Here is a 22500-nt window from a genome sequence, read left to right on the forward strand (position 1 = left end):
TCAGCTGACTTAGTGTGTGCTGATGACGCTGCCCTTATTAGCAGAACACCACAGGACTTGCAAAGCTTGCTTACCAGAATGCATGAAATATCACATGAGGTCGGACTCAAGATAAATAAAAGACAAAGATGATTAGAACGGAATATGCTATGGAAGATGAAATATCATTGGAAGGAGAGAGTATTAATGAGGGGAAATCATTTAGATATTTAGGAACTGTGATGTCTAACACAGGAACTTTGAATTACAGTTTAATGAAAGTTTGAATAAAGCTAATCGGACAATGGCTGGGTTAAGCAAAATTTGACAATGAAACAAATCCAACAGATTTTGTAGATTTGAGAACAAAGTCCTCAGAAGAATGTTATGAGTTAAATGGCACAGACAGAATTAGAAATGGAAATTTAAGAGAGATTACTCGAGTGCCATATGTGGATGTGATCATGGTGAGGGGTAGATGTAGATGGGTTGGGCATACTCTTCGCACTCCCCAAGAGAGATTAGTTCACCAAACTTTCAGTTGGGCTCCACAAGGCACTAGAAGAGTTGGAAGACCCAGGCCTTCATGGCTGAGAAATGAAGCGTGAAATTGGAGATGATGAGTTGAGAAGTATTTATTTAAGAGCTCAAAATAGAGACGGCTGGTGAAATCTAACCGATGATTTTTATTATTATTACTGTTATTATTATAACTATTTTTATTATTATTATTTTATATTTATTACAAGCTAAGAAACTGCCCCAGTTGGAAAAGCAGGATTCTATAGGCCCAGGGGCTCCAACAAGGAAAAACAAGGATTTACGTAAATTACGAAATTAACGCCAACGCTTTTATTTCAATGGATTGGCGAGTAACGTTTCCCAGCATTGAGCAATGTTTGAAACAAAGTCTAAGATTAATTGGTTATGGAAACGCAAAAATAAGGCAATACGGGTTTATTATAATGGCTTAACGCAGAATTTGCGACTGCCGTTCAGTATATGTGACAGGGAAGCCTGTCTAGTTTAGTGGGGACAAGAAGTTTTGCGTATCACAAAATCAAGAACTATCTGAGAACAATATAAAGAAATAATATCTGCAGAAGAATAAAGGGTTGTCCACCTAGTGCTACTAATATAGTTTATAATATAAATTAGTATGCAACAAGCAACTTCACAAGTTGTGTAGACACTATAAGTAGACAAGAGGGTTTTGTCTTGAACATATTACTTCCATAGATTAGTTAGCATGACAGTGAAAACATCTCCTCAAGTCTGGGGAAAATCTAAGTATATTAAATGAAATGCTGATTTTGCTCAGTGAATTAAAGCAATGTCCCATATCATCATCATCATCATCATCATCTTTATTATTATTATTATTACTGGCTAAACTACAACCCTAGTTGGAAAAGCAGGATTCTATAAGCCCAGGAGCTCCAACAAGGAAAATAGCCCAGTGAGGAAAGGAAACAAGTAAAAATGAAATATTTTAACAATAGTAACTATATTAAAATAAATATTTCTTATTTCCTTTACTTTTTAGTAAAATCAAACTTATAAATATACCAGCTAAACGAGGTTAAGGTATTGTATGCTGGCTTATGATAAAATAAGAAATATATTAAGAGTCCTACACACTTGAAGGAAAAGGCATGGGGCCGCATCGAGGCATGACCAATTTGTAAGTGAAGCGATGTGTATACTCAATATAACATAATACATGCAGTTGGTGTGTAACTTAGTAAGCAGAGTCCCTTTTACATGTACCAAAAGGTAGAATCTAATAGTTTTTAAGGTGTCAATTTTGATTTTGCATGTTTACCTTATGGTTATTTCTTGAAGGCCATCAGGACTCCGTGAAATTTAAGCATGCAGATTTTGATCACCGGATATGAAATGTCGGGACTTAATGTTATAAGCCTCACGGTCTAAAGAATTTTAGCATGGCTAGCAATGCAAGCAAGAATGTAATTAGTGACAAAGAATTCTTCCGAGATGGTAATTAATGCAATTCCGAGTTGCCTGTAGACCGTGGCAAGAATGGTTATTAAGCGTTCCTTTGGATTGTTTTGGGGCTGGCTGATTCATTGGTAAGAATTGATGCTAAACGCTCGTGTGTAACTTGCTTATTCTCGTAGAATACAGAATAAAAATGTATTTCCTTTCCATTTTCCTCCCAGTTAACAGCTTCTGTACACCAATTTTGATTCCCTTTCATTTCTTCGCTCCTCCCTTCCCCCTCACGCGTGTGTAGTCTTTATTCCTTTCTCCTCTTACTCCACAGCTTTTTATACATCCCAATATCTTTTTTTTTCCTCGCCTGTTACCTCAGCTTCATTTAATAAAAAGATAGGGGTATGCATAGTGCTGATAAACACTTCGATGCTGCTGGTAAGATATAAAACACTCTAGATTCCCAATTATATCACCCTATTTGTTTTAGTATTTTGTTCGAAATTTATTACTATAAATTTTGATTTCATTATGCAAGTGAATATGACAACAAACCTACTGACTTAATCAAGGTCTAAAGAAAAACAGATGTACCCAACCGCAACCTAAGACCTTTGTCGCGCATCAGAGAGCGTGACTTTATTTAACAGGCGTAGCCAGCTCTGTAAGAATCGAGCTTAACTTATTAGGCTGCTTAATCTCCTCTGTTTCAAGAATCTTTACCCCTAGTCTTTCCTATGCCGTAGCCGTACCCAAAATGCTAACGAGTTATTAATTTTTTGCATGTATGTCATAGTAGATTTAAATATAAATCTGGTTTTCCAGGTAACTATAAAAAATCATACTTTTAGTTACATATACGTGTTTTCCAAGGGTGTCAAGAAATAAGTAAGTATTGCTTTCCATTAATTAATTGGATCACGAACGATGAATAGATGGATTAATTTTTCCGGAGAAAAATAGTGACTATGACAAAAAACGCTTTGATGTGCAGTTTAGATAACGGGAAAATGATTTTGAAAGAAAACTAATATGTCAACAACTCGATAAACCAATTCCAAAAAGATTCATTAAATGGTCAAAAAAGGGAGAAATTCTCTCTCTCTCTCTCTCTCTCTCTCTCTCTCTCTCTCTCTCCGTATATATATATATATATATATATATATATATATATATATATATATGAAATGGTGGTAAAGAAGATGATTTATAAAGCTAGGACAACAAGGGGTTAAAGGAAAGACCCTTTACCTAGAAATTTGTTCACTGACGATATCATCTTCTACTGGGGACGTGAGATTGAAGAATACTTTCAATTCTTTGGCTGTTAATTTTATAATGGATGTATTTTTGTCATTTAGAAAAAAAAATTGAAAATCTGATAAGATACAGCAATTATTAATGAATGAACATGTAATAAGAAATATGATAAAACAAGTGAATAACAAGTGAAGAGCATCTTTTTTATACATTGGCTTTGTCCTTTAGGCTCGGCCATACTCACGAATAAGCCTATCTTATCAGAACTTTAGTATAGTATTGGGTAAGCTCTCACGAGTACAAATATTAGGAACTTGCTAAATAAGTGCTATAGGACTGTATATGACAATACCATATACTTTCAAGACGGAGAGTGGCACCTAATGTATTTCTAGCAAAGCAGTTAAAGAATGTTCCTTCAGTGTGTCTTAAAAGACGTTCGTTGGTCCAAATTGAGGTTTAGCTTTCTGGCGTAACTCACTACCGATCACCCACTTCCTTTCGAACCAGAACAGGTCCTTCATTATCATTTCCTTTTCCTCCCTGTTACAAGTCTTTTCCTTCGACTCCTACTCCTATTCCCATTTCCTCTCCCCGTGTCTTTTACCTCTCACGGTTAATCATTATCCCCTGGGCTTTCTTGCCCTTCTCAGCTGTCTTTTTCCCCTGCATCTTTATCTGCCTTTTTCATGCCACAACCTCCTGTTATCGTTATTTTGGTGCAGCATGAGATTATAGTTATGTTGATTACACTTCTCGAACTGACTGATTTTTTCATCTCTATCACAAAACCTGCACCATCTTTCCATTCGGAATGTAATGGAGTTTTTGGAATATGAACTTTTGGATATGATTCTTTGATAAAACTATATTTTCATCCTTTATGTTCGTATCTTTGTCTATGTGGTTCCACACAATTGCCACTTGAAACGTAATAAAACCAATTTGATGAATTTGGCTTCATTTAAAATTTTTACTAATCTTTGCCTTTATGTGGCTTGGTTATTCGCCCACAAAATGTCTTAAATGTATGGAGTCCAATTATAACTTTTTAAAACGCTGAGTTATTGAGATACGGATTTGTATATATGATTTTGACAAGTGTGTATTGAAAATATATCGATATATCTTATCCCGTAAGGGTATAGTGCCGCCAGTGCATATTTCATCTCCTCTTAGCAGCCCTCTTTTTATACTTCTACTATACTTCGGCTTCTGTTTCCCTTTTCCCACCTTTGCTGTCAAACCTCTCGCGCCTTTTAATTCAACTTGCAACTCTGAAGGTTTTCCCATTAGCATATGGATACTGAGTGGCCTCCCTGCCCCAAGTGCTGGGTTACATGGCCTAAATTTTTAAATCCAATTGATTTGTTTCAGTGGAAAATCGTTAAGGGGTGATGTAAGCAAGGACAAATTTGATTACAGTGCGAGATGGTTCAAGATGCAGATTCAGCAACTGTTGGTAATTTTTTACTGAAATTTTGTCTGGGCCAAGAAAGAGTTGCTTATATTTTGGCATGGTAAAGATAACGATCCAGTATTTCTTTGTTTTCTGATGTACTAAATTGTATCACCACTTTATGTCGGGTATTTGAAAAAGGATGTGCATCTATAGTAAATTTTCTTTAGCAAGACAGATTTGCACCGACTCACTGCGGTGCCCTTTTAGCTCGGAAAAGTTTCCCGATCGCTGATTGGTTGGACAAGATAATTCTAAACAATCAGAGATCAGAAAACTTTTCCGAGCTAAAAGGGCACCGCTGCGAGTCGGTGCAAATGCGCCTCGTTAAAAGAAATTGACTATAGTTGCATAGAGAAGTAGTTCGTAATTACAGTACTCGTCTCTCTCTTCCTACACAGTGTTCTGTTCATCTCAAGTTAGATGATCTGTGTGTTTGTGACGCCCTCATATTTTGAAAATTTGTAAAAACTATATATCTGGTCAGTTCGTCATCTGGTTCTCTTACCATTGAATTTTGTATGTATCGTCAAAAATCAATTCATAAGTGGAGTGTACATTTGGGGAACTGTGGTTTTGTCCAGGTTTTCATTACGGTTGTAAATTCTTGCAGTATTTATATTTCTTTCAAGATGACTATCCTTTTACTAGCAAATTCTGATGATACATTGGCGGGTGCGCCTACCTCTTTCTGGCTCTTTTATCCATCTAGTCTAAATAGGAAGTCAGAACCTTTCAGAGCACCTCTCAGAAATTGGTTGTTCCATGATTTTGTATCATAGGTCTGATTTTGTTTAATGATTAATGATTTTGCCTTTTTTCAGTTTATCTTTAATTTTTCGGTACGACTTCTGTTCCATTTACCACCAGCCTCTCTTAGCCCTTTATGTTTGTTTCAATATGCATTATTTGTTTATGTTGAGAGTATGCCATCACTCAGTAGTCAGCCATTGTGATGTAAGGCTTCTTATCTTTGTTTTATATGGCTTTATATCCTCTTTGTATTCATGTGATTCTTTCAGTCTTGTATCCTCTCTGGTATTTGTTTCTCGCTGAAGCTCCCCTTCTTCAGTCTACACGTCACTAATAGCATTGGCTAGCTTCGTGTCTGAATCTTTTTCCGGATTTTTTCTTTTCCTAATATTTACTTGTTTACAAAGACACTTCATCAATTTACATGTGGACCTTTAAAGATTATTCGTCATTCCAACCTGGTAATGTTTCTTTCTGAAACTTCCATTTTCCATGTTCTTCTTTGAAATACATGACTTTTGACTTTTTACGTTTGACCTATTTCCTTCTATGCAAAGTTTCTGAATGACGTGAACTTGTGATAGCCTATTGGAAGCTTTGCAGACTCACAGTGTTCGCTCTGTACTCATGGTACGATAGTTTTTAATGGTTTCTACGTCGTTTTGATCGTGGGAATTAAGAATAATTTTCAAGTGGCCCATAGTTCTACTGGACAAGTTATCAACAGTTGTTTGTCTGGTCTTCCCCGGTCCTAACTAGGGTGGATAGTGGACTTAAGTGTTGATCATATGTGTACCGTGTATGTTTGGTCTCTTGGACATGTGCAACAGCACAGAGACCTGTTATTTGAAGCTCTGCAACTCATGAGTAACCTTTAAGTCTGGCGTAAAAGGCCAAAATTTCTAGGTTTATGCAACATGGCCTTCTGAGCATTAGTTTGCAGTTTGGTACAGTCACGTTCAAAAGTCCATCGACTCTATTACATCAGTGAGCTTTAGAACTCTACATTGGGAAAGTAATGGTCGGTGGGAATAATGAAATTGACAGGACCAAGGATCGATTCTTAATTGTTTATTTAGAAGTAAATAGGTTTGTTTTAAAGTCTAAAAATTTACATATACTTCCGTAACCAGCAGTGACTTAGTAGGATGGGCTTTTCTAAAGCATATCATCACTGGTCTTTTTTAATTAATGCATGATATTTTTAGTAATAAATACACTTCTATTCATATCCCCTCAGTAAAAAAGAACTCTACATTAAGAGCTATTGTTTGATCTCTCTCTCTCTCTCTCTCTCTCTCTCTCTCTCTCTCTCTCTCTCTCTCTCTCTCTCTCTCGCTCGCTCCATTTTAAATCGTTAAATTGTCACCCGTATTGGGTACCCGCAGGATTATGCAAATTGTCGTATGAAGTATTGACAAATATATGAACGAGTATGCAAATATACTACTTGAATTTATGCACATCCTAATAACATATTTGTTGGTAAATGCATACATTTTCAAATGTATTCATGAATATACATATTTGTATGCATTTATTTACATTTTAGTTTATGACATGTTTGCCATGAAGAAATAAGAAAGATCAAAGGGTATTAGGTGATGACCTATAAAACAACAAAGTCAAGGAGAATTAGCTGTTTACTGGTCAGAAGAAGTGGAAATATGCTCTCTCTCTCTCTCTCTCTCTCTCTCTCTCTCTCTCTCTCTCTCTCTCTCTCTCTCTCTCTCTCTCTCTCTCTCTCGATTTCTACATTGCTTTGCATGCGAAATAATGTTTTTGTAAGAAGTCAAGAGTTGTAAATCAGATTTTAGCAGGCAGGAAATTCGTTTTATGGACAATCAAGTCTTCATCTTCCTTTAATTGTTACATGTATTATAAGCCAGCATATAATAAGAAACTTCTACATAAGATTCAGTGCATTATAAAGTGCCGTGGGTTTGATGCTATTCCGCACATCATTGTAGAAAAATAGCACTAAGCCAGCACATAGTGATTTGCTAGCTATAGATTCGTTTATAATTAGCCTGCTACCATAGGTAGAAGCACAGAAAACGAACCATTTTTAAGTCGTTCTGGGTGTTTTTATAGTTTCCTTTTGCGGTAAATCTTCCAAGGCGTCGTGACCTGTCGCTGATATCTTTTAGAGACCCTCCAAACCAACTAGGAAAGATGAGATGATTTTTCAAAACTGTATGGGACGTTTGAGTGGAATTGTTGAAAAATATGTATCTAGAAGGTGGATTAATTTGTGTAATTATCCATTCAAAGAAAATTATGAAATTAAACTAACGTTTCTTCAGAACAGGAACTAAACTCTAATGAGATAAGAGGCCAATTGAGTAGAACTATTTAAGTTTAATATGAGCAATTCCCTATTAAAGGATAGTTCCCAACGGTAACCTGAGAGAGAGAGAGAGAGAGAGAGAGAGAGAGAGAGAGAGAGAGAGAGAGAGAGAGAGAGTATGTATGTAAAATCAGCTGTTTCACAATCCTCCACTAACAAGCTTGACATTTTCACTGTCGTTTTATGTACTGGGTGATTTTGTGTCTGAAAATACACACATCATATGTCATTGTTATAAGATTGTTCTCTCTCTCTCTCTCTCTCTCTCTCTCTCTCTCTCTCTCTCTCTCTCTCTCTCTCTCTCTCTCAAGCTTAGTTTTTAATTCTTGATTATAGTTTGTGAAGCCTGAAAGGTAATTTAAGTTTGTTTCGTGTTCAATTCATTTCCCTTCGCCGTCCGCGTTACACAATACCAGTCTCCATTAGGTAAGGAAATAGAAAGTAGAAACTCCATTCCTTCACGAACTCTCACTCTCCATATGCCCATGGTGAAGGCCTGTCCATAATCAGGGGTAAAGTGGGTTAGTCTCTCTCTCTCTCTCTCTCTCTCTCTCTCTCTCTCTCTCTCTCTCTCTCTCTCTCTCTCTCTACATTTATACATTTATATTATATACTATATGTTATATATATGTATATACACTGTATATTCTAGTGTACGCGACCCGTCAAAAATTAAGGCTAAATATTTAGATGAATATATACATGCACCCACTCTCACCAGGGTATGACTGTTTCTCTTCCCCCACCCGAGGGACTGGGAGGGCTGAGCGTGACCGGAAAGAAATATTTATTCATATTTACATGATTTATAGCCAGGCACTTGCTCTTTATTATATAGGGTATATCTGCATATAGTCTGTATATATATATATATATATATATATATATATATATATATATATATATATATATATATATATGTATGTAAATAAAATTATATATATATATATATATATATATTTATCTATCTATCTATCTATCTATATATATATATGTATATATATAATTGGAAGCTGAACTCTTTCAGTTTATTATTCAAGAGTCGTACACATGAATTAACTTAATCTAGGTGTACTAACTTCGATTATTTGTTGAAACTAAGGTATTTAGATCATCAATAGACTTATTCCTCCAGTCGCTTCATATTCAATTAGCATATTGTGTATCCTTTTCAGTTACAGTAGGTCTCATTCCTTACTCAGCATTTAAGTGGTATATGTACATAAAGAAGACCTTAATGACACATTAATATTCCGTAATAGCTTACGTCCGGTCTTTAACCTGTAATTCTGAATTGGGCAAAAAAGCCTTTCCTTCGGAGATACAATATGCAATATGTTGGTGAAAATTCGATCCCATTTTAGGGGGTTTTGGGTTTCATGACGAAATTTTGATTGTCTTAGCAAGAATTTCTTGGAGTGCTAATATTTTGCATTTGGTTGTGTTTTTGATCGTTGAATTAGGTCTTTCAAAACTTAACAACGAAAAAAAAAATACTGCTTAAAGCAGTTCGTAGCTTTTTAATATTTTCATGAATATAGAGACTGGTCATAGTATAATGAATTTCTGGAGTCCTTTGTAATCACTGGGGGTGTGAATGTGACTATAAAGATTCACTTAGAATGAACGAGTTACTAAAAGACCCACTATCAAATAAATGTTCTAGTTCGCCCACCAGCCTGGCTCGTCGACCCAGGTGTGAGCCAACGATGACTAATGTAAGGACAAAAAAGCATTTGGACACCTTTCTTCATAGGACTAAGTTTATCACTTTTCTAATCGAGTCGACGCAGTTCTCTACCTGTATGTTTTATATAGACTTGCGAAAAATATTACAATACAACTTTAAAAGTTGCTACTAAAATCAAAGCTTGCAAATTAACTAAAGAGAGCGACTGCAGAGAAACATCGTGAGGCACAAACGCTTTCAGGAGTTTTGTACAATACAAAGATGTGGCTTAGCTGTAGGATATTGCTATTACAGCTCCCATAAGACCAACAAGACACTCCCTATTTATGATTATACTAAATCTTTTATACCCCACCCGTACATTTTATTTTGATTCCATAGTCACCGACTTGTTTTGTATATTTCCCAGTGATGAGAAGTAGAGTATTTTGAGCACGAAAGGTGCGGTTTCTGGCATTTATTTTGTTATCTTGGGCCCTTATGGTTTGTGGAACCATGCCAGATTATAGTAAAAAAAGTCTACATATGTATTTCAAAGGTAAAACAATTTATGAACACGTATTGATGGTTTAAGCAAACTTCTTGAGTAAACAATCGAAATGTATACATTCTAAACTCATGAAAACAATCATATGAATTAGTGGGGTTTTGTAGCATTCGAAATTCTATATACAAATTCTTGCTATATTCTATGACGTTCAGATTGCATTTTTAAAAATCTTCATAATGTCTTGATTATTTTCCTGTTTGTATGGTTTTACCTTTGTCTCTAGAATCAGGTCATAATGATAATTGTTTTTCCAACTACATAGATATTATGCTGGTTATCACAAACATACAGCATCATTGTTATTATTAAGAATTAAGTATCAAATCACTGTTAACTACCAGAAATTGTTTAAAAAAACGCCTTGATCAAAATCAATCTGAATTAAAAGGAAAAAGAATATTAGTGAAATCAATTTATTTCACATGATTGCATAATGATTTTGCATAGAAATGATAATAGAATCACTATATACTAAGGAAAATGAATAATCAAATAATACCTGAAAGCAGGCTTTGCTTTTATACGTATTCCGCCGGTGTTGTACAGATACAGCTTCAAGTTTTAAAATACAGTGAATGTTTTTTCGTGGTGCCAAAACTAATGTTGGAAGAATTGTCCTGTTATTTTTTCACGAGTCCTGACGAACGACAGCACTTTATTTTTTGAGTAAAAGTTTTTGTACTATTAGTCGTTCTTTACGCATACATTTTTATCTTATGTTACTAACGTTTAAAAAATGCCGTTATCAGTATCAGTGAGTGTTTTGCTTTATGTCTAGTGTGTACCGGCAAGTGATTTTCTGTACAGGTATATTTTATTACAGCATTTTTCATATTTTTCATTGCATTATGTTTTGTTTTGTAAATTTATTTCATATGGGTAGATGCAATTGAAATTTAAAATGATTTTTATTACCATATTGGTTATATATAGAATTTGTTGTTATACGTTTGCAAGAGTATTTAACAATCTTTATTGTGGAAAGGAATGATCTCTAATATTGAGATATTTATATTGTATTTCTCTCTCTCTCTCTCTCTCTCTCTCTCTCTCTCTCTCTCTCTCTCTCTCTCTCTCTCTCTCTCTCTCTCTCTCTCTCTCTCTCTCTCTCTCTCTCTCTGTCTGTCTCTCTCTCTCTCTCTCTGTCTGTCTCTCTCTCTCTCTCTCTCTCTCTCTCTCTCTCTCTCTCTCTCTCTCTCTCTCTCTCTCTCTCTCTGGTGTTGATAAACTACAACATCTTAGTATGTAGTCTTGGTTTATCCTTGGAAATTTGATTAAATTCTAGTAAACAGTAAATTGAAAAGTATCTGAACATGAATGCCCTGTAATATACTGTATATATACTGTTGTTAGCACATACGCACTTTCAGTTTGTATTGCTTGCAAGAATAATAGGTATTCCCTCATAGTATTAGCAGGCGCGTCCTTACATATTGTTTGAAACAGGTATGTGTCCCCGTAAACACATATTTAGAGGTTTAAAGGCCGCTTGTTAATGGCAGGGGCAAGGGACATTGCCCTATCGAGCAGCACAATGCCTTAGAGACTGATCGTATATACATATGATCAGCGCCCAAGCCCCCTCTCCACCCAAGCTAGGACCAAGGAGGACCAGGCAGTGGCTGCTGATGATTGAGTAGATAGACTAATAAGCTCCCCCAAACCCCCCTATCCTTAGCTCGCAAGTGTGGTGAGGTTTAAGCGACCAAAGAAACTAAAGAGTTTGAGGGACGTTACCACATCGGCCATCACAACAGAGGAGGAGGGGTGAGGGGTTTTAGCGCTGTCATTGCTCTTCAAGAGGTTCACTGTAGTGATAACTAAAGGGTTTTTGCGCTGTTCCTTCGACTACTACCTGCACCCAATTTTTAACACGTCATATTGTCCAACCCCTTAACTTTGATTATATAGTTTAATTGCAGAGTTTTCCCTTTTTGTAATTCGATGCTGAATGACTCCCCGTCCTCAGCGTTGGGTTACATGTCCCGAATTCTATAAATTAACCCAAATTGATTTATACACATGTACATATACACATTTATTACAAATAAATACGCACATATACACATGCATATTCTCACACACATATACTGTGTATATATATATTTATATATATATATATATATATGTATGTATATATACTGTATATATTATATTTATATATATACATATATATATATATATATATATATATATATATATATATATATACATATATATATATATATATATATATATATATATATATATATATATATATATATTATATATATATATATATATATATATATATATATATATATATATATATAAATATATAAAGGTGTATGAGTACTGAATTATATGTGAAAAAGTGTGTAAGCACTGTCGCTATCCAGACACTGCAATTCATTACTCTATATCTCGTCCCTTGGTCTGATTTTTAATTCATTTCAATCAGCCACACAATTCCAATTAGAAAGAAAAAACTTTCTTTGTAAACTGATATTGTTTACGGTAATGAGGCTCATTAAGTGAAGACAAACTTCTCACAAATTTCCAACTTCCAAAATGAGGTCTTCTCAAAAGTCTCACGTGTTTTTTTTTTTTCCTTCTAATTTCTTTCTAACGAAAGGTTTTCTTTCTCTAGGGTTTACCACCCATAGGCCTTCCTATATTAATGTATAATACCAGTTTAATTTCTTTTCTCTATTTTTACTCTTTTTCTGTTATTTTCACATTTTATTATACCTTAATGGTTATTTACAAAACTTTACTTTATTATTATTTACACCCTTAAGCGTATTTATGTATATCCTTTTATTTCAATTTCATAGTTTTAGTCATTTTCTCCAACTACTTATTGGCTATTCATATCTCTGGGCACGTCAGATTACTTGTTTACTGATGTATATTTTTACTGTAATTTAAATTTTCATGTTATTCTTTTATTTTTACTTATTCCTTGATTACTTTCATTTCTTGGATATTCTGGTTATTTATTGGTTTATTCAATTCCTATTTTTTTTCGCTATAATTCAGCATCAGTAATAGTTTGGTTCACACCGGCGACATTTTTATAGTGGTCATATAAGAAACAACAATCTGTAATTACGTATCTCCTTTTCGGTTTTGATTTGGTTTTAATTTTATGGCAAATAACAGTTGCTCCTAACCAAATTTATTATTATTATTATTATTATTATTATTATTATTATTATTATTATTATTATCCTAAAAAAAAGAAAAACCACCCCGTGTCTAAGAATCTTGGGTATTAAAATCCACCGGTGTATGTGTTTATGTATATTTAAAAGATACAGGTGCTTTTACAAAGTGCCTTTTCAGCTGAAGAATAAAAATGTTTCACAATGGTAGAGCGTTGCAAATTCGTTTGCAAGAACACAGAATAGCTTGCTTTATTGGCCTCCAAAATAGTAGCTTTATAATCTTGCTCCAAATCTTGAATATAGAATTGATTTCAATAGCACCAAATTTATCTATAAAGACTTAGATATTGGTCGTAGGAGGGTAGTTGAAGGACCCTTGATTCATACAATGGACACGTTTGGTAATAATAAATCTTTTAATCAGAAAAATGACATTATTAATCATGTGATTTTTAGAAATGTTTTTTAAAATCTTTAGAGCTGCCAATACTCCTGCCAATCCTCTGCTTCCTCATGTGCAAGCTCATGGCATTGGTAATATTGATCAAAGCCATGATGCCAACAACAACGGGGAGCCACAGTTGCAGGATATCAATATCAACTGTTTTGAAAATAGACCGCCTCCTAGACGAGACAATCCGTAATAGACGACAAACTTCCATTTACCCGGCGACTAGCTATTTCAACATGAAGACCGTTCATTTGTTAGAAAACTGCCATTTCTTTTGAATCTGATGTTTTAGCTTCAAGTACTACTTTAGTTTAATTACTTTTATCTTGTAATTGTCATATGTTTTTAATTTACCTTTGAAAAAATGTGAAAGTTTTTTTTTCTTCAGCTGAAAGAGGCACTTTGTAAAACGAGCGAAAGCTTTTGTATTTTTGAAATATACACCGTATATAACTGTGGATTTTTGATACCCATCATTATTATTATTATTATTATTATTATTATTATTATTATTGTTGTTCTTGTTGTTGTTGTTGTTGTTGTTGTTGTTGTTGTTGTTATGGAATGAGCTTGATGGCTATGAATTAAAAACTTTTACCGGTAGAATGGTGAAAATAGATAAAAGTAAGATGAAGGATATTTGTTTAACTAGGCTCCATAAGGCACTAGAAGAGTTGGAAGACCCAGGCCTACATGGCTTAGGACTGTGAAGCGGGAAGTGGGAGATGAGGAATGGAGAAGTATTGATTTAAAAGCTCAAGATAGAGACGACTGGCGAAATCTAACTGAGGCCTTTTGCGTCAATAGGCGTAGGAGGAGATGATGAAGATGAAGAAAGATTTAATTAGAGAGTAGCAATTTTTTTTTTATTAAATTTAAGTATACAAGATAAATTATTACAACAAATACATAATAAAAATGCATAACTAAGAAATAAAATTTAATGAAGTTATACGCTCACATCCAACCTATCGAATGCCTGATGCAAAGGCTCTATTGCAATGCAAGGTTTTTGTAACATCGAGTAACTGGTCATGACACGACGAAGTTGAACAATGTCGTAACTTAGATGACCCAGTTTCTATGGTTAATCTTCATTCGTATCAACAATCTAGAGTACTGATTATAGTAAACATTAGTATTATTGTCGTTAAAATTATCATTTATTGTCGTCGTTATTGTTACTATTGTGTTTGTTGTCGTTGTTATTGTTATTATTAGTTTTATAAAAATTGATTGTTCTTATCTTTTTCTCGTCATTAGCCTACTGCATTCCGGTTGTTATTATTGTTGTTATTTTTAATATTATTATTATTCCCGTTGCCGCTGTGGATAAGACAATGAGTAATTTTCTCCTTTTTATGTCCTTTTCAATTTCAACCCCATTCATTTCATTCTCTCCGTGAGTAATGAAGATTCATTTTGCTTCCAGACTCGAGTATTTTTAAGAGGAGTCGTGCAGAGTATATTCAAGTCTTCATGAAATCCCCCATTGTGTTGGGAAAAAGAAGGACCTGAATATATTTGTTTTCGGAGAAGTGTTGCGTGGGTAACGGCAGTTAGTTGAATTTCAGTCGAGAAAAATAACGCACAGAAAAGTTTGTAATAAAGTAAACAAACAGAATATTTTAGGCATATATATATATATTCATATAAAGTGTGTATGTGTATATGTATATATGTATATATATACATATATATATACATACATATATATACATATATATACATATATATTATATATGTATATTATATATATATATATGTGTATATATATATATACATATATATATATATATATATATATATATATATATATATATATATATATATATATATATAGTGTGTGTGAAATTTGCATGGAATGGGTTATGTTTATGGATATTTATATATCAATTTATTTATACATATACCGGTACACACACACACACACACACACACACACACACATATATATATATATATATATATATATGTATATATATATATACACACGTGTATATGTATGTGTTTATACATAATTTTTACTTTCTATATCAATATATTTATTCAAAAGTGGTTTTTAAGAGTTTCCAAACGAAAAAAGGTTGACCAATGATTGTCTAACTGTTGAATTTTAGCTGAATCACAAGTGCTGAAAACTTACACTACGCTTCACACACCTTCACCATTAGCTAATATTTGATAGCTTTATGAGGACATGTGTAACAACTTAAAAGGTCATCACGCCAACACCTGCATAATATATATATTAGCACCTCGTTGGATCCCCACCCACAAACACTTACTAAATGTATATATGTACACACACACACATACAGTATATATATATATATATATATATATATATATATATATATATATATATTTATGTATATATATAAATATATATGCACGTGTGTGTTTTTATGGGTGTGTATATAGAAAAGTGTCAATTAGTGTACATGTATTATTATTATTATTATTATTATTATTATTATTATTATTATTATTATTATTACTCAAGCTACAACTCTACTTGGAAAAGCAAGATGCTATAAGCTCAAGGGCTCCAACGGGGAAAAGTAATAAGTAAGTAAATAAACAATGAGAAGAAATTAACAGTAAATTATTTTAATAACAGTAACATCATCAAAACAGATATGTCATATATAAACTATAAAAAGACTTATGTCAACCTGTTCAACTTAAAAACAATTCCTGCAAGTTCGAACTTCTGAAGTTCTACTGAGTTAACTACCTGATTAGGAAGATCATTCCACAACTTGGTGACAGCTGGAATAAAACTTCCAGAATACTGTGTAGTGCCGAGCCTCATGATGGAGAAGGCCTGACTATCAGAATTGACTGCATGCCTAGTATTACGAACAGGGTGGAACTGTCCAGGAAGATCTGAATGTAAATGATGGTCAGAATTATGAAAAATCTTATGCAACACCCATAATGAACTAATTGGACGACGGTGACAAAGATTGATATCTAGATCAGGAATAAGAAATTTAATAGACCGTAAATTTCTGTCCAACAAATTAAGATGAGAATCACCAGCTGAAGACCAGACAGGAGAACAATACTCGAAACAAGGTAGAATGAAAGAATTATAAGACTTTCTCAATCAACCAGTTCTTTGTGCAATAAAAAAAGACAGACCTAATGTGTTTCTCAAAAGTAAATTTGCTGTCGAGAATCACACCTAAAATTTTAAAAGTCATACAATGTTAAAGAAACATTATCAATGCTGAGATCCAGATGTTGAGGACCCACTGTCCTTGACCTACTTACAATCATACTTTGAGTTTAGTTAGGATTCAACTTCATATCCCATAATTTTCACCATGCACTAGTTTTAGCGAGATCTCTATTAAGGGATTCAGCAACCCCAGATCTACGTTCAGGAGATAGAATTGATGCAAAGATAGTAGCACCATCTGCATATGCAACGGGCTTGTTTTCTAGGCCAAACCACATGTCATGTGCATAAAGTATGAAAAGTAATGAGCCAAGAATACTACCCTGAGGAACACCAGATATTACATTCCCATACTCACTATGGTGCTCATCAACAATAATTCTTTGAGATCTATTACTTGAAAATTCAATAATAATGCTAAGAAACGATCCACCCACTCCCAACTGTTTGCGTTGGAAAACAAGGGCCTCATGATGAACACGGTCAAAGGCAGCACTAAAATCAAGGCTAATCATACAAACTTTATGTATATTCAGATACACATGCACACACATACACCCGCATACTCACACACACACACACACACATATATATATATATATATATATATATATATATATATATATATATATATATATATATATATATATATATATATATATATATATATATATATATATATATATATATATGTCACACAAATAAGAAATTATTGTTGTTTACATGTCCAAAAAATTGTCAAAGCAATATATATATATATATATATATATGTATATATATATATATGTATATATATATATATATATATATATATATATATATATATATATATATATATATATTGCTTTGACAATTTTTTGGAAATGTAAACAACAGCCCTTTCAATTTTCGCATTCTCTGCGAAATTGTTATTTTTTTTTTTTTTTTATCTTGTTAGGTCTCATTCATTTCCTATTTCCGTTTACCTGCCAATCCTCTTCAAGTGTCTCACTAGTTCAATTTCCGTGACATCTCCTTATTCCGCTTCCAGGATATCTGCCAAATTCAATTTATTTATTCCGGACAAATCCATTGCCCGTTTGATAGCTGTGTTCACTTCCAGGTCCTCGACCAAGTCTACTTTATTGGTTTCTGTCAATTCCAATATCTGTATCTCTACCAATTTAATTTTCAAAGTTTTTGGATTTATTATTTGTGTACAGCAAGTTCACTTTCATTGGTGTTTTAAGTAGCATTTTCACTTTTTTCGTAAATAACTTCTTCTCGATATTTATTCCGATTCCTCTTTCAGTGTCTGTGAAGTCAACTTTGAAAGCCTCTTTCAAGTATTTCAGTTCTAATGTCATTATGTCTATTCATCTAATTTTCCAAACCCTCCACCGGTCTATAAAGTACACTGCGAGCTTTAAAGTATAATTCAACTTATCTTTAAACCTTTTGCCAAATGTACTTTCAATGTCTGTAAAGTCAGCTTTCAAGCGTCTGTGTATTAAGTCTATAATTTACCTTAAGTCTACTGTATTTTTTTTCCAGGTTTAGTTTGTATTTTCTTTAATTCTGATGACTGTTTCGTTTAATTATACTGTGACGGGCCGAGAGAGGCTGTGACTAAGAAGGCAGGATGAAAGTAACCGAGTGACTTTATTACAGAACATCAGGCAAGAAGGACATAAAAACATATCAGGCAATTTCATGTTCAACCGACAACCGGTTCTGTTAACAGTTAACGGTGAGAAAAACAGACATGTTTAGTCAGGTCCCTGTCAGTGCGTGGGGAGAGCGAAGATACAAAGCATAATATAAAAAAAAAGAAATGTCGTTACTATGTACGATTGTGTGACACACGGTTGGTACATGGCTCCCCCCTAAAAATGACATACTGTACATTTTTTCACGGCAGCCCCGAATCTGGAGTGGTAGTAGCAAAACTGCGGCCGATGGGTGGCAGTGAGTGGCTGTAGAAGTCGTTGGTTGGGGCTTGAGCGAGTGGTGGAGGATGAGTGGCTTTGTCGCCGCTCCGGCTCGTCACGGGGTAGGCATGTGTGTCCTATGGCATTCATAGGCGTGTGTGTCCTACAGCATTCATAGGCGTGTGTCCTACGGCATTCACGTCAGCTTCGGTTGACGTTAAATAGGTGTCCTCTTCGTCAGGAGTGGAGGCATTGATGGAGGTCTTGAAGGTCATGAAGTGGCTGTCCGTAAGGGGGTCGGCTTTGGTCATCAAGTCCTTTATAGGTAAACTATCGACATCGGGTATGGCAGCGTGTACAGGTTCGGGTAAACGGTAGGTTCACCTCACAAGGAGAGCCGTCTGCAGCAGGTTGCAGGCGAGCGATACTGGTTATTTCCCTAAGGGCGAGTGAAGCCCTTTGGTCCCCCAAAGGTTGTTGAGAGAGCTGAAAAAGCTTTGCTGTACAGGCAGCTGGTGACGGCGAGTACTGCTGCAGAAGGTATGTTTTGAGGGCGTCATAGTAACAGTGAGGGGGGGGTGGCGGAAGGCGGGAGGAGCGGGTCGCTCCGGGGTCACCAATGTGATGGGCTGAGAGAGGCTGTGACTAAGAAGAAAGGATGAAAGTAAGTGAGTGACTTTATTACAGAACATCAGCTTATATATACATCAATTCCAGGCAAGATGGACATAAAAACATAACAGGCAATTTCATGTTCAACTGACAACCGGTTCTGTTAACAGTTTACGGTGAGAAAAACGGACATGTTTATTCAAGTCCCAGTCAGTGTGAGGGGAGAGTGAAAATACAAAGCATAATATATACAAAAAAAAAAATGTTACTATGTACGATCGTGTGGCACACGGTTGGTACAATACTCTTCACGTTTCTTTGATCTTGAATTTCAGGGGCTCTAAAAGGTGTGCGTTCAGTCTTTTGGCCAGACCCAATTTAATGGGTGCTGCTAAGTTCATTTCTAATACCTCTACTAAATCTATGTTCTATGTCTTGTCAAATCTGCTGTAGTGGACTCTTCATAGTTAATTTTTAAGCGTTATTCACCTCAACTTTCAGTGATTCTTGAAGTCAAACTATTTCAGTATCTTTGCGAAGTTCAGCTTCATAGCCGATAACAAGTCTGCTGTCATTGCATTTTCCAATTACATATTCACTTTTAAGTATCTTTGCCATGGACGCTAATATGTTTTTTTTTTTTTTTTTTTTTTTTTTTTTTTTTTTTATAACTAAATCCACTTTCAAAGCTTATGTCTAGTCAACTTTTTTATTCAGTTCGTCTGAAAAGTTCCTTTATTTTTGGTTTCTGTTCAATCCCTTTGTAGATCCTTTCTGCCGTTTTCATGTTTAATGCTTCCAAGTTGACATGTCTCATTTTCTATATACGTTAGTATTTCCTCCGTTTTTCATATCGCCTAATATTTCTTCCGTTTATTTTTATATCTACTAATATTTCCTCTGTGTATCAACTTTCAAAGTTGATTATATCTTCAGTGTTCCTTCCGAGACCACTTTGCATTTCTGCAGTCTTTTTTTAAGTAAAATTTACTTTCATTGTCTCTGGGAAAGTTGAAGTTTAAAGACCCTGCCAAGTCGTATTTGTATATGTCAACTATATTTTCAGATTCAGTACCTCTTTTAAGTTTACTTTTTGTCTCTGCCAAATCTACGTTTAAATCTCATACGAGGTCCACGCTCCTTTTTCGTCTGGAAACCTTAAATATCACCCTATTTTTAGGGAACGCTTTCTGATTAATTCGGAACGTGTGGCCGTAAACATTTCTTAACTGGAAGTAAAGGTAAGAATGGATTAAAATATAACATTGATTAAATGTTTCTCGAGAGTTCCATATGGAAATTGTCACAATTTTTTGCAGAAAGTTTCCGTAATGATTAAAAGATGTAAATGAAGAAGAGATTACTTGCAAAAGTCATGTAATATGCACAAAGTTTTGAAATTATTCCCATTTTGTGGAATCAAGATATTACCATTTCCTCATTTTAAGTTATTCATCACAAACACTTGAACGTCTTGAGGCATGTGTTACTGCTTTACAGCGCCATTGTTGTAATATCATCCATGATACTATTTTGCAATTTGTAATTTTGTTTTGTTTAGAAGAAAATAAGCTATTTGGTTGTATGGTTTTTCTTTGTAATTAAAAGGGTTATAAAAAGAGAAATTTCCCTTTGATCATTTCTGTGTAGGTAATTAGGAACCAGACTGTCGATATAGATAAAAAAAAACACACACACAAACTATCTTTGTAAGTCTTTCGACGAACAGACGAATTCTTGCTTCTCGCGCTCTCATGTACATTATAAATATAAATACATATTATAAATTTTTTTTTTCGCGGTTTATTATTATTCTATGAATTCTTATTCATATCGCTTATGGTAATTTAAGTACCGACAAGTATTGCAAGAAACATTCGACAGCGTGAATGAGTCCCAAGAGGGTTTTAAAAATAGCTCACCTGACTCCGAGAATATCTTTAATAATAAGAGAGAAGACACAGTTGAACCTTATGAATTCATAATAAATATGGGGAGTAAGAAAGGAAAATTTTTATTTTTTATATTTTATGTAACGAAAAAATTGAAAACTGGATTGTGGAGCGAGAAAGCAGGAGGTTGACTATGAAGTCCAGAAATTATTGAGTAATTTAATTCGAAAGAAGTATAGGCAAATATCTTCTAACAAGAAAAACTAAAATAAGTTAAAGAAGGAGAATTGACATTATGACTACCATAAATCGAAAGAAGAGTATTTTTTTTTTTAAATCTGAAGATAAAACTGTAAAATCTCGAAATGAATAAAAAGATGGGATGGTTTAGAGTCAGAGAATTTAGTAAAATGAAATTACAGGTTTTACTATATGATATTAGAGAATAGAAATAGGAAAAGGCGGGAATTACTTGCAAGATTCTGCAATAATTATTAGGACAATATGAATTTGGCTTTTTGACATAGGAAAAAGAATAGAAGAAACAGTCATTTAACTTTTATATTTAGACATATGTTTAAAAATTCCTGATGTGAATATATGATAAAAAATAGTTTTTTTTTATTTCATTAACACGTAAAATAAAACAAGGGGAAGAGTACACGAATGAATAAAAGAACTCTTTTGATGAAAATAAGGAAGGATCGAGGAGTAAGAGTAATGCAGAAGTAAATTTGCATGTCTCGTACCTTATCATGAACAACTCGGTGTCTTGGTCGATATCCATTGCAAAATAAGGTCATAAAAATTCTTGATTATCCTAATAAGCCGAGGATATTATCCATTATTTTGTGTATTTTCCCAATATATGTTCGAATTGATATTTTCCACCATCCTTCCTTTTTATATATTTGATTCCCTTGAGTTATTTGCTTCAAAGTGGATCCTCCATCCAAATCAGTCTTAAATTAACTATTTACAATTATAGATTATCTTATTTTAAGTGACAAATACTTACCTAATTTGTTCTCACTAACATTTTACATTGGAAAGTTAAATAACCTTTTGCACCAATTTCACTTAAAGCTTAGAAAATAATTGTTTGTGATTGTTTTTTGAAGTGGCGAACATAAATCAAGGATATTCAATCCATCATTAAAGTCGTAGACCTCATGAATTAAATGTAGATATCTATCACATATCGTTGTTGGGTCTTGTCGGTATCGTAACGCAAGAGTGACAGAGATATTCATTGTTTTTCTACTGGCGACCTTTTTCCCTTGCCGGCGTGGAGTGTTG

At 34.1% G+C, this 22500-nt stretch overlaps 1 protein-coding gene across 2 annotated transcripts in view; it reads left to right on the forward strand.

Moving 5' to 3' along the window:
* The window catches only part of LOC137627181 (carbohydrate sulfotransferase 1-like), a 332737-nt gene that overhangs the window by 32770 nt on the left and 277467 nt on the right, over window positions 1-22500 (forward strand). The gene's annotated exons all lie outside the window — the stretch shown is intronic.

Source organism: Palaemon carinicauda, chromosome 2, assembly GCF_036898095.1.
Source record: "Palaemon carinicauda isolate YSFRI2023 chromosome 2, ASM3689809v2, whole genome shotgun sequence".
NCBI lineage: Eukaryota > Metazoa > Arthropoda > Malacostraca > Decapoda > Palaemonidae > Palaemon > Palaemon carinicauda.